This window comes from Prionailurus viverrinus, chromosome C1 (genome assembly GCF_022837055.1).
Source record: "Prionailurus viverrinus isolate Anna chromosome C1, UM_Priviv_1.0, whole genome shotgun sequence".
Classification (NCBI taxonomy): Eukaryota; Metazoa; Chordata; class Mammalia; order Carnivora; family Felidae; genus Prionailurus; species Prionailurus viverrinus.
The window spans coordinates 25102983-25115438 of record NC_062568.1 but is presented as its reverse complement, the minus strand read 5'-3'; the positions used below and the strand labels follow the sequence as shown (position 1 = coordinate 25115438).

The 12456-nt window shown below is 42.4% G+C and overlaps 1 long non-coding RNA gene across 1 annotated transcript; it reads right to left on the bottom strand.

Annotated features, from left to right (window-relative positions):
- Positions 1-2141: 2141 nt before the first annotated feature.
- Positions 2142-11992, bottom strand: LOC125173661 (uncharacterized). Its single transcript, XR_007155108.1, has 3 exons — positions 11504-11992; positions 7407-7512; positions 2142-2969 (listed from the first exon to the last, which is right to left on the bottom strand). It is a non-coding gene; the product is annotated as an uncharacterized LOC125173661 (long non-coding RNA).
- Between the last annotated feature and the right edge of the window lie 464 nt (positions 11993-12456).

Here is a 12456-nt window from a genome sequence, read left to right as displayed (position 1 = left end):
TACAGGACCAGAACCGAGAGAATTTGACGATCTGAAACACATCTAGTACCGTGAGAAGATTAGAGAGCCCTTAGGACGGACTTTATAGAAACACCAACGTTTTAAGAGTGGGCAGAAAAAGGTTTGAGAAAAAAAGACAAAAAACTAACTAAAAAGTAAGAGAAAAACAGAAGTCAGGGAAAGTGGATAATTCCAGAGACAAGTCAACAGGGTCAGGATTCCCTAAATAGTTGTTGAATGAAAATAAGTGAATTACATGAAAGACAAAGTCCACTGAATTTAGCAACAGGGCTCATGAGTGACCTAGAAACAGGATTTTCACTAAGGTGGGAAAGAGGTGTGGTGGGATGAGTGAATACGGGATGACTAAGTGAATGTTGATTCAAAGAATTTGGGCTAAAATCCCAAATCCTCACTGAGGCCTAAAGAGACCCCTGCCCATCCCTCGAACCGAACACAAGCTGACTTGGTGTCACCAACCCTTTGCTCAGCATAACTCAGCCACACGGTTCCCCTTTCAGGCCTTCCAAGATCAGGGTCAATCATCCACACTGTTCCCTCTGCCTAGAGTTCATTCTTGCCTCCACCCCATCTCAACCCCCAGACCAATCAACTTGTACTCCTCCTTCAAGGCTCAGCTTAAATGGCATGTCCTCAGTGAAGGCTTTCTGGTTCCTCACCTTCTCCTCTGATTCCCCATGAGATTGGATTTCATTATTACACTCTCTTGTACCCACTTCACTTTCCTCTGCAATATCACTTAACACAAGTGCAACGAATTATTTGTGTGGGTGTTTAAGGTTGACCTCCCCAACTAGACTATAAACTCCCCAACTAGGCTAAAAGCGCCCTGGGAGCAAGGACTGAGCCCCTGGGCCCGAAACAGTGAGCAGCTTAGAGTAGGCACTCAACGAATACTGAAAGAATGAATGGAGTAAAAGAGTACAATTGTAGCTTGAAGGAGCTGAGAGATCAAGGAAGTATTTAAAAAAAAAAAAAAGGGGTGGGGGGGACAAAGGTTTGTTGAAATGTTCATAGGGAGGGGCCAGAGGAGAGGAGATAATCAAGAAAGTGAAGTAAATGCCTCTGGAGGTATAAGAGGCTGATAGCAGGAAATGGTTCTCAGGTGGGAGGAGAGCCTTCTTCACTGAAGCAGGAGACGAGCGGGGATAGGTGTGGATTCAGGTTAGAGGCAGGAAGTTGATAGGACACCTGTCTATGGGCCTGTTCTCCTACCGAAAGTTCATTTTAAACCTTGGTTCCTCTTGTGGGGCGCCTGGGTGGCTCAGTCGGTTAAGCGTCCGACTTCAGCTCAGGTCACGATCTTGCGGTCTGTGAGTTCGAGCCCCGCGTCGGGCTCTGGGCTGATGGCTCAGAGCCTGGAGCCTGCTTCCGATCCTGTGTCTCCCTCTCTTTCTGCCCCTCCCCCGTTTATGCTCTGTCTCTCTCTGTCCCAAAAATAAATAAACGTTGAAAAAAAAATTAAAAATAAATAAATAAACCTTGGTTCCTCTTGATTTTAAAGAGTCACGTGCTTATTTGAATAGTTCCTTAAAACTTTCCTTTGAAACAGACAGAAGTTCAAAGAGCCACATGAATAAAACAGATGCAAAAAGAGGGTGGATTTGAGGTACATTCTGGAGACACTTGGTGATTGATTAGATGTAAGGATGATAGAGAAGAAAGTGTTTCATTCTTTTTTTTTTTTTTAATTTTTTTAATGTATATTTACTTTTGAGAGGGAGAGAGACAGAGTGCAAGCAGGGAGGGGCAGAGAGAGAGGGAGACACAGAATCTGAGGCTGGGTCCAGGCTCCGAGCTGTCAGCACAGAGCCCGACGTGGGGCTCAAACTCACAAACCGCGAGATCGTGACCTGAGCCGAAGTCAGACGCCCAACCGACTGAGCCACCCAGGCGCCCCTCATTTCTTTTTAATTTAGTTTTTGTCAAAGTTATACAGGCACAAAATTTACAGAGCCAAATAGTTCCTTAAGACTTGTTGCAGGGGCACCTGGGTGGCTCCGTTGGCTAAGTGTCCAGCTCTTGATTTCAGCTCAGGTCATGATCTCACAGCTTGTGGGATCGAACCTCGCCTCAGCATCTGCACTGGCAGCGGGGAGCCTGCCTGGGATTCTCTCTCTCCCTCTCTCTCTGCCCCTCCCCAGCTCTCTCTCTCTCCCTCTCTAAATAAACTGTAAAAAAATTGGACTTGTTGCCACAAATATCAGTCCCTGCCCCCCTTTATCCTTTCCCCAGAGGCAACTGATTTCAATTCTTTCCATGAGTTCTTTGGGTATTTATGTCCGTATCAGCAAATAACATGTTTGTATGTCTAAGTCCTGATTGTTCTTTTTTAGGCATTATGCACAGACTTCTCACTATGGGAGCTGAGGATTTAGCTCTTTTTTTGTCAGATGCCTTCATCCCTACCACACACATGCACTCCTCCTGCCCTCAATTCTCCAAGACACTGCATCACATTTTTAGATCGATTAATATGCTGTGTTTATATCTATGACTAAGTAAACTCTCTTTACAGATGAGCCACGAGCTAGCCCATGATTACTTTTTCTTGCCTGCACACATTTTTTTTTTCCATTTTGTCTGACATTAACATTTTGCTTTCTTGTGATTAACATTGTTACCACTAATCAACTCAACACTCTCCTCTTTTCCATGTTTATGAATGCACAGAGAGACTCTCAATGTCATCTTAGTGAATAAATCCCTGTTGGGTCCATCTGACCTGTTCCAGATTGCCCTCAGCACCTCAGTTCTGGGTACACGGTTGTCACAGGGCTCCTCCTCTCTCCTTTGCTGAGTCTTCTGTTTCCTGTCTCCCATGTCTTCCTCTTTCTTGGTTTACAACCTCAGTTTGGTGGAGCATATCCTCCAGAAGCTTCCTGAGAAAGGGCTGATGGCCAGTAAAGTGATGGAGACCGCGCATGACTTGAACTGTCATTCACATGCTACCAGAGTAAAAGACAACACATATCCACGATCATTTCAACAGACACAAACAAAAGTTATAAAATTCAACATAAAGTCATGATTTAAAAAGTAACTCTTGGGACACCTGGGTGGCTCAGCCAGTTGAGCATCTATCTGACTCTTGATTTTGGCTCAGGTCTTGATCCCAGTGTTGTGGGATTGAGCACCACCTCGGCTGAGCGTGGAGCCTGCTTGAGATTCTCTCTCTCCCTTTGCCCCTCTCCCCTGCTCATGTGTTCATTCCCTCTCTCTCCCCCCCCCTCAAGTGAAAAAAAAAAGAAAAATAAAAAAGAAACTCTTAAGTAATTATTCACAATAGCCAAAAGGTGGAAACAACCCAGTGTCCATGAACAGATGAATGGATTAACAAAATTTGTTTAGACACAGAATGGAATATTATTCAACCATAAAAAGGAATGAAGTTCTGATACATGATATGACATGGATGAACCATCAAAACTTGATACTAGCTGAAAGAATCCAGGCACAAAAGAGCATATATTGTATGATTCCACTTATATTAAATATATAGAATAAGCAAATTTATAGAGACAGAAAGTAGATTAGAGATTATCAAAGCCTGGTGGGGGAGTGGAAGACGTTACTACTTAGTAGCTACAGAGTTTCTTTTTGGGGTGGTGAGAAGGCTTTGGAAAAACACAGTGGTGATGGTTATGTAGCAGTGTGAAGGTAAGGCCGCTGAATTGTATGCTTAAAATAGTTAAAATGGCAAATTCTACATTATATATATTTTACCATAATAAAGATTTTTCAAAAAAATCTCAGCAAACCTAGAATGGAGGGAAATTCCCTAGCCTGATAAGGAGTACTTACAAAATAACTTTAAAACTTCATCCGAAATGGGAAAACATTAGAATAATTCTCTTTAGGGGCACCTGGGTGGCTCAGTCGGTTGAGCGTCCGACTTCCGCTCAGGTCATGATCTCGCGGTCCGTGAGTTCGAGCCCCGCATCGGGCTCTGTGCTGACAGCTCAGAGCCTGGAGCCTGCTTCAGAGTCTGTGTGTGTGTGTGTGTGTGTGTGTGTGTGTGTGTGTCTGCCCCTCCCCCACTCATGCTCTGTCTCTCTCTCTCTCTCTCTCCCTCCCTCTCTCTGTCAAAAATAAATAAACATAAATTTTTTTCTTAAAAAAGAATAATTCTCTTTAAAATCAGAAATTGAGTCAAGACAGTCCAGCCTTATCATTTCTGTTCTGCATGATATTTAAGGTCTTGGCCAACAACAACAACAACAACAACAACAAAAGGAGAAGAAGAAGAAAAAAAAAAAAGAAAAAGAAAAAGAAGGAAGAAATAGAAAGGAAGAAATAGAACTGTCATTATTTTCAGGTGACATAACTGCATAACTGTTTGCCCAGAAAAGCGAAAAAGATCTATGAGCAAATTATTAGAAATAGTAACCAAGTTTAGTGAAAGTCAATTGCATTTCTGTATTGTTGGAATAAACAACCAGAAAACGTAATTAAAAAGAAGACAAAATTTACAACAGTTTCAAAGTATCCCGAGAACCTAGAAATAAATATAAATATATATGTAAAACCTGTACAGGGAGAATGATAAAACTTTATTAGTAGCCAATAAGATGAGCCAAGGAAATGAAAGGATAGATCACATTGTGAATAGGAAGGCAATAGCATAGTCTTGTCTATCTCCCCAGTTCAATAAAGTTCTAAGCAAAACACTAACATGCACTTTCATGGAACGTGGTAAACCGATTTTAAAATTTCAATGAAAGAGTAAAAGGAAAAAAAAAAAAACTACCCTGGGGTTTTATGAAGCAGAGAGCAGGCAGGGAAGATTTGCCCCACCAGGTACCATGCTTTTTTGTGAAACTACAATAATTAAGACAGGATGATATCAGGACTGGGTCAAACGGGGCATAAAATGGAATATGGAGCTCAGACATAGACCCACACACGTATGAAACTTTGGTGTAGGACAGAGGTGGCCTGCCAGATCGGTGAGAAGATAAATACTGCAAGATACGATTAAAAAAAAAAAAAAGGTTATCCACGCAGAAAAATACGAAATTAGATTCCTCTATCACAACATATACCAAAATTAACTCCACACGTATTAAGAGCCTAACGACAAAAACTAAGATATTAAAACTCTTAACAAAAATCATAGGTAAATATCTTTCCGACTGAGATAGAGAAGAATTTCTTAAACAATACTCAAAAAAAAAAAATGCTAACCATACAAACATTTCTAAATTTGGCAATACTAAATTTTAAAACTTTTATTTGTCAGAGCACCTGAGTGGCTCAGGTGGTTAAGCATTCAACTCTTGATTTCCACTCAGGTCGCGATCTCATGGTTTGTGAGATCAAGCCCCACATTAGGCTCTGCGCTGACAGCACAGAGCCTGCTTGGGTTTCTGTTTCTCCCTCTCTCTACACCCCTCTTCTGCTCACACTGTCTCTTTCTCAAAATAAACACTTATAAAAATTAAAAAAATAAAACTTCTGTTTGTCAAATGAAAGTGAAAACAAGCTGCAAGTAGGGAAAAGATAAGGGCAATATATACTAATCATTCTTCCACGTAGTTGCAAATGGGGGACAAAACAGAAGAGACTCATAAATATGGAGAACAAACTGAGGGTTACGGGAGAGGTTGTGGGAGGGGGGATGGGCTAAATAGGTAAGGGGCACGAAAGAATCTACTCCCGAAATCATTGTTGCACTATATGCTAACCAATTTGGATGTAAATTTTAAAAAATAAAAAATAAAATTAAAAAAATTTACCATTCTTGGACAGTAAGCATAACTCGTATTGTCCCAGGAAAACCAAGACGCAAGGTCTCTTCACGTCAGGCCCAGCAGCTGTACTACTGGCGTGAAATTATGAGAGACTTCTGCCCTTGAACACCTGGCGACAGCCACAAGGACATTCTTAGTAATGCTGCTTGCAAGAGCAAAACCCGGTGATATGGACTGAATGTTTGTGTCTGTACAAAACTCATATGTGGGAGCCCTAACTCCCCCAGTGTGATAGCTGAAGGTGAGGTCTTTGGGAGATAAATAGGTTTAGATCATGAAGTCATGAGGGTGGGACCTCCATGATGGGATTAACATCCTTACAAGAAGAGAAATCAGAGCTCTCTCTTTCTCTACCATGTGAGGACAAGCAAGAAGGTGGCCATCTTCCAGCCAGGAAGAGGAACCTCACTGAGAACTGAATTGGCCAGCACCTTGATCTTGGACTTCCCAGCTTCTAGAACTGTGAGAAACAAACATCTGTTGTTGAAGCCACCCAAACCCTGATACTTTGTTATAGCAGCCCAAGCTAACTTAAACACCTGGAAATAATCCAAATACCCATCAACAAGAGAGTAGATGAAGTAACTATGATGTATTCACGCAATAGTATACGACAGGTCAACAAGATTAAGCTAAAGCTTTACACAGCAGTATGAATAAATCCTAAAAACATAATGTTGAGTTGTTAAAGAGCAAGTCCTAAATGGATATATGCGGCATAATATGCTTTTTATCAAATTAAAAGCAACTTTTTAAAAAGTTTCCTTTGTACATGTGGATCAATTTATGCTATGTCAGCTTAACTACAAGCTAGAACTACATTTCCCAGAATTCCCTTTCCTGCATAGTTCTGGGTTGGCAAGGCCCTCAGAAGATATTTTGAACAATATTTAGAAGGTGGGCCTTCCTTATGTTCAGAAGGCTGATACAAGGTACCAGGCACTGTTGCAACCCACACACATTGCCACAGACCTGCTGGCTCATCATGTTGACATGGGGCAGCAGGTGAGTCCACAGCAACTCCATTTTCTCCTCAACCTTCTGTGAATTCTGGCCCAGCGAGTACAGCTCCTGGGGCATCAGTTGAAGCCATACCTCCTCAGCTCCTGCTAGGTCTTTTCCTTCAGCTTCTCCAACTCTTGGTCTAGGTCCAGCACCAAACAATAACCATATAGCAATAATTTAACTACCTGAGGCAACTACATGGAGTTGAATCTCTGTTATAAATTCCATATTCTATATCACTCCTGTGGTGCTGTTTCTATGATCAAACCCTGACATATAACAAGATAAAACAATCTAAAAAAGCAAGCAAAGAAATGATAAATACAGGACTCAGAATGCTGGTTACTCAGGTTGAGAGAAGGCAAGAAAGCAGACTGGAGAAAACCATAAATGTAACATATTTTCATAATTCTAGTTTTTGTGCTGTGACATGTGTTCACAGTGGCCTATAGCATAAAAAATAAATACACTTGGGCTTATGAATGGATAGATAGCCAAGCATGGGCCAATGAAGGATCATGAATACTCTAATTATGTTAACCTAAGGTGAGAGAAAGGGCAGAGAGACTACAAGTAATTTCTTTTGAAAGGAGATACCCTAGGGATCACATCATCTCTTTAACTTACCTCCTGTTGATTTAGACATAGTTCCCTGGGCACATCTAATTGCAAAGGCAAATATCTCCACTTGGGCAGGCCATGGTATCTGAATGAATTTCAAGATGATCGAGGTCTAAAGGGAAGAAGAAGACAACGGCTACTGGGAGATAATGAACAGGCTCTGCCCCAGGTAAGGGCTATGGAGACATGGATTTATGCGGTATTTTGAAAAAAAAAAATTGGTAAGCTCTATAATGAACAGAGGTGTCAAAAAGCCCTCCATGAACCAATGTATGAAACCAAGAGGTTGGTGGGCAAATGTTGTGGATATTTGTTTTGAAGTCCTCCCAAAGGACCTTCTGAAAGGCACTGAGATTTTAAGAGAATCATTTCCTCTCCATTGGATATTCTCTTCTGTGACTATTATCAGGTACCATGTTTTCCCCTAGCCAAGGTGCAGCCAAACGACCTGTCTTAATTTTGCTCTCGCAAAAGTAAACTGAAAAGTCAGTAGAGTTACACGAGACGGAGAAAGTGGAGGCCAAATTCTCCTAATAGCAGATGCTCCTTCAGTGCCTCCCATCCTAGCCTTCTGAGATGCCTTGTCTCAAATCCATTTTCAGATCTGGTTCTCTAGGTTCTTTGCCATCTTTGGAAGCTTCCAGTGTCCTTCCAGATAAACTTTCAATAAACTTCCAGTAAAGTTGCCAGAGTTGCTTGCTGTTGTTTGTGGCCAGAAAACATAATTGGTATACCTGGAGACCTGATATGCCTGGAAACTCCATAAGCCTGGATACCTGATAAACCTGGACATCACTGCCACTGATCTGGATCTTTATCAATGTAACTCATCTCTCTGCGCTTCAGGTTTCTTATCTATAAGATGAAAGGATTTAAATAGGTTTCCACTCAGTGCTAAGATTCCATGATTTGATATAAGCCAAATTGATGATCAAAGAAGGGAAACTTATGAACTCTTGCCTAACTTCTTACAAACAGCCTAACTTCCAGACTCCATTTTGTGCCAGGGCCACAGCCTCCTATAAAAAATAGGACCATTGCAGGTTGACCCTTGAAAAAGATAGAAAGGCAACAACAAAGGCCAGCTCCCAGATTTTACCCCTACCCTATCAGGAAAGTGACCAAAAAGAGGGATTCATGGAAAAAAAAAAAAAGTGTTTTGCTTTTATCCAGAGGAATTCTGGGCAGATAAAGCCAGGCTGCCCACGGAATTCCTATTATGTCAAATTCCTGGTGCAGATGTAATTGAATTTCTCTTTCTCACTCCCATCACCACTACTTCTGGAAAAAGGCATGTTGCGGCGGGGAAAGAGTGATGCACATAGTCTGTTGTTCTCCTACATAGATTCCATAAACAAATGCTCAAGTTGGAAAAATGAAGCTGAAGTCAGTTATCATCTTCCAGCTAACAATGTAATTGAGCAAATGTAGCAATATTGCAGAAAACGAGCCAACTCAGAACCCTACCTATGAAGTTGCGATAATTTCCCAAGATGTCCAGGGGAGAGCAGAGATGCAGCTGATAAAGTGCATGGCATGGATTGAACAGCATGAAGAAAGCAACTGACTGCAGCTGTCTGTGTGATTTGGCAACCTGCAGCTATCCAGACAAATCTAAACAAATCACTACCCCTGGCTTCCTGATGCCTCCAGGAAAGCCCTACAATGACTGCTCTATGCTGGCCTCCTAGGTAGGGGTGAGGGAAATATGCAGATTCCACAACTTTAGGGCTTGCCTAGGGCTTTAGCTCAAAGTAGCAGCTGCCACCCTTCCACAGATTTGACTGTTTTCTGCAAAATCCAAGTTTTCATTAACTAATCATATGTTTTCAGCCCTTCCCACTGTGGTGTGGTGTCTACAGATAGCATGGTAGGCACCAAAGTCCCATTCCCCCCATAGCTCAGCCTTATGGAATCCCAACACCCAACAGGTAGCCCCAGCTGGGGGAAGCTGAGGTTTGCCCTCTGCCCACCTGGCTGTGCCTTTCTAACTCTGTTTCCAAGGTTTAAGTGGGAGCATTAGTAACTGGGTCCATGCATGTGGCTGTCACCTGGAGGCACGTGTCCAACCCTAATTCCTGGCAGCTGCCTTCCCCCAATCTCTCCTGCAGCTGCCAGGATGGCTACAGCTCTGCTTGGCGGCCACACTCATCTAGTTAAACACATTTCACTGGTGGGAAAGAGATTTATCTGCTCTTACTGGTCTAGAACTTGATGTAGAATGGGTGGGTGGGAAAGAAATCTTACCCACGGAAGTCTCCTCCCCTCAACAAAGACAGAGACAGAGACAGAGACAGAGGGAAATTTAAAACTTGCTCTTTTTGCCCCAGCAGCACTTCAGTGAAGCAGCACTGAAGGAGGTTGTGACAAAACAGTCTGATGGGCCACCAGCAGAGACTACTGGGTCCCTTCAGGGAGAGTTGTGGACCCATGAGAAAGCCATGGCTTAGAAACACTGAGGAGGGGAAGAGTAGGGCAAACCTGTCCTCACAGCCAGCACGGTGAAAAAGTGCTCTCTCCACACAGCACACTTGAGGAAGGGCAATGAGAGGGGTCTGAGTGCAGTCAAGACAGCTCAGGTGGTGTGGACAGCAGAACAAGAGGGTTCCTCCAGGAAGTCAGGAACCCAGAGAAAAAATGGGAAGAAAGATAGAGAGAGAGAACAGAGCTACTCTATATGATGATTATAAGTCAACATAATCACAGAAGAAACTTCTGAGCACTTAGTTTGTTGCCATGTACACAGCAGGTACTCAATAAAAACTTGCTGGTAATGGAGTTAAGTGTGATTTGCTAAATAAAGCCTGCTTTACTGTAAGTGAAATAAATACGGTATCTATTGGGGCATCTGTGTGACTCAGTTGGTTGAGTATCCAACTCTTGATTTTGGTTCACGTCATGATCTTCCAGTCGTGGGGTCAAGCCCAATGTTGGGCTCCACACCCAGGGTGGAGCCTGCTTGGGAGTCTCTCTCACCCTCTTCCTCTGCCCCTCCCCTGTGCACTCACATTCTCTCTCTCTCTCTCTCTCTCTCGCTCTCTCTCTCTCTCTCTCTCAAAATAAATAAATAAATAAATAAATAAATAAATAAATAAAGTAACTATTTAATTAAATCCAATTGAAAGGAAGCAGGTTAGTGGTATAATCCAAAGAGCAATGGAAAAATGGTCCCTGTCCCAACTCTCTCCCCTACTGGAGTTGCCAGTGTGCTAGAAATTTCCAGGTTCCTCTACTAGATTAAGGGAGTGAAGAGAAGTGTTGGAAGGCAAATATTGTCCAGGGGAGATAGTCATGAAACTACTATGATCTACCTTTCATCCAGGATGGCAAGTTGAATCCAACTCAAGAGCCAGCACTGATAGATTCATAGGAGTGCCTGGAGCTCTGGCCTGAGAAGGCTGTGAAGCCCCACCTGGCTCACTAGAAAGTAGTACCATGCCAAAATCACCAATAACTGCAGGGATGTGGAAAGGAGATTGGTATGAGAAATGCCATGTATTTGCCATACCTGCCACTTAGCCTGAATTCTTTGGACATATCAGCCTCACCTTATAGCCTCCTAAGGGAACGTAAACTCAAATGAACATTCACAATTTAGTAAGAGTCCAAAACATGAGGGTTTTGCCTTACAAAAAGCAGGCCAAGACACTGATAGGCAGTATTATCCATGTGAGTTTGAGGGTAGGGGACTGGAAAAAGGTTACCTGAAATCTAACTTTGCCTACTTCGATCTTGGCTTGAATGAGCATGTACTACAGACTCTACAGTCTGGAGGACCACCACAGCTTTTACTCCCTATTATGTGAATTTTTCTGGCCTTTGTCAAGCATCAAGTTCCCCCAACCACAGAGGAGAGTGAACGTGTCACTCTGTAGGCACCAAGGGATGTGCCAACAGCCTGCCATGAGCAACATAGGTCTTTGAAGCCTCGGTTTTCATGAATTTAAGAATTCATGTAAAGTTCATATGCTATTATATGACTATTTGTTTTCATGTAGAAATATTTAAATCACTGCTCAGTTCTATGAAAGTAATGTTATCTGTTGTAACTGATCAAGCTCAAACCCTCAGTGGTTTAACACTTTAGATGTATATTCACTTACCTAAAGTCTGTGTGGGTGTGGCTGGTAGGTGGACAACCTGCCCTGTGGCCTTGTGACTCTACCCTCCTTCAGAGCTTCTGCAACCTCTCCATTCAACTGTGAGATGGGGAGAGAAGTGCTTAATTGCTTCAGCCCAAAATTAACAGCCATCCTCCCCACATCCCTTGAGCAAAATGTCATCACATGGCCCCAATTAAATGCAAGAGAAGCTGGTAAATATAATCCCTGATTACCCAGCAACAAACTCTGGGTAATTTTACCTCTTTAGTTAATGTCTTAACTTCTCCATCTCCCCAAACCAGGGAGAAAAGTTAATCTTCCAGAAAGTTGTGCTGAGTTTTATCCCCTATCTTTACTCATCCCAAGAAAATTACCACATATTCCCAGAAGGGTATCTATCCCCATTTAAGAAACAAATAAGTAGTCCATTTTCAATAATATTCCATTTCCATCTGTAGCCTCGATGGAAACCAATTTGAATGGACTACCCAATTTATCTCCTCTTCTCTCTGTTCCCTTTCTCATCCTCTCAATCCAGTTAGGTACCATCATGATTTTGAAAATGGGCCCAAAGCCATGTTGAATATTACCAGGAAATGGCTGGCTGGCTGTCTACCAAGAGGCCTTCCAAAGTGGCATTATCTTAATGAATTTTTCACAGTCCGAGGTCTGGCCAGAAGATGTGCAAGTCCAAAAATTCAATCTTGTTAGTGTTCCAGGATCTGCCTGCCTTGGGAGAGCTGACTTCTGTGAACTAAATTCAGAAAACACCAAAACTTCTTACCAAAATGTCGATACCTCTATCGATAAGGGGATGTGCAGTTGTCAGAAAGATCAAATACTCACACTCTTCTCCCCAGCACCTTTTTTCCCTACAGAAAATCTACACAGGAAGTTGATTATAATTGGAAATCTCCTTAGTGAGTCTGGAATCAGAGCAAGGACAGTTTAGT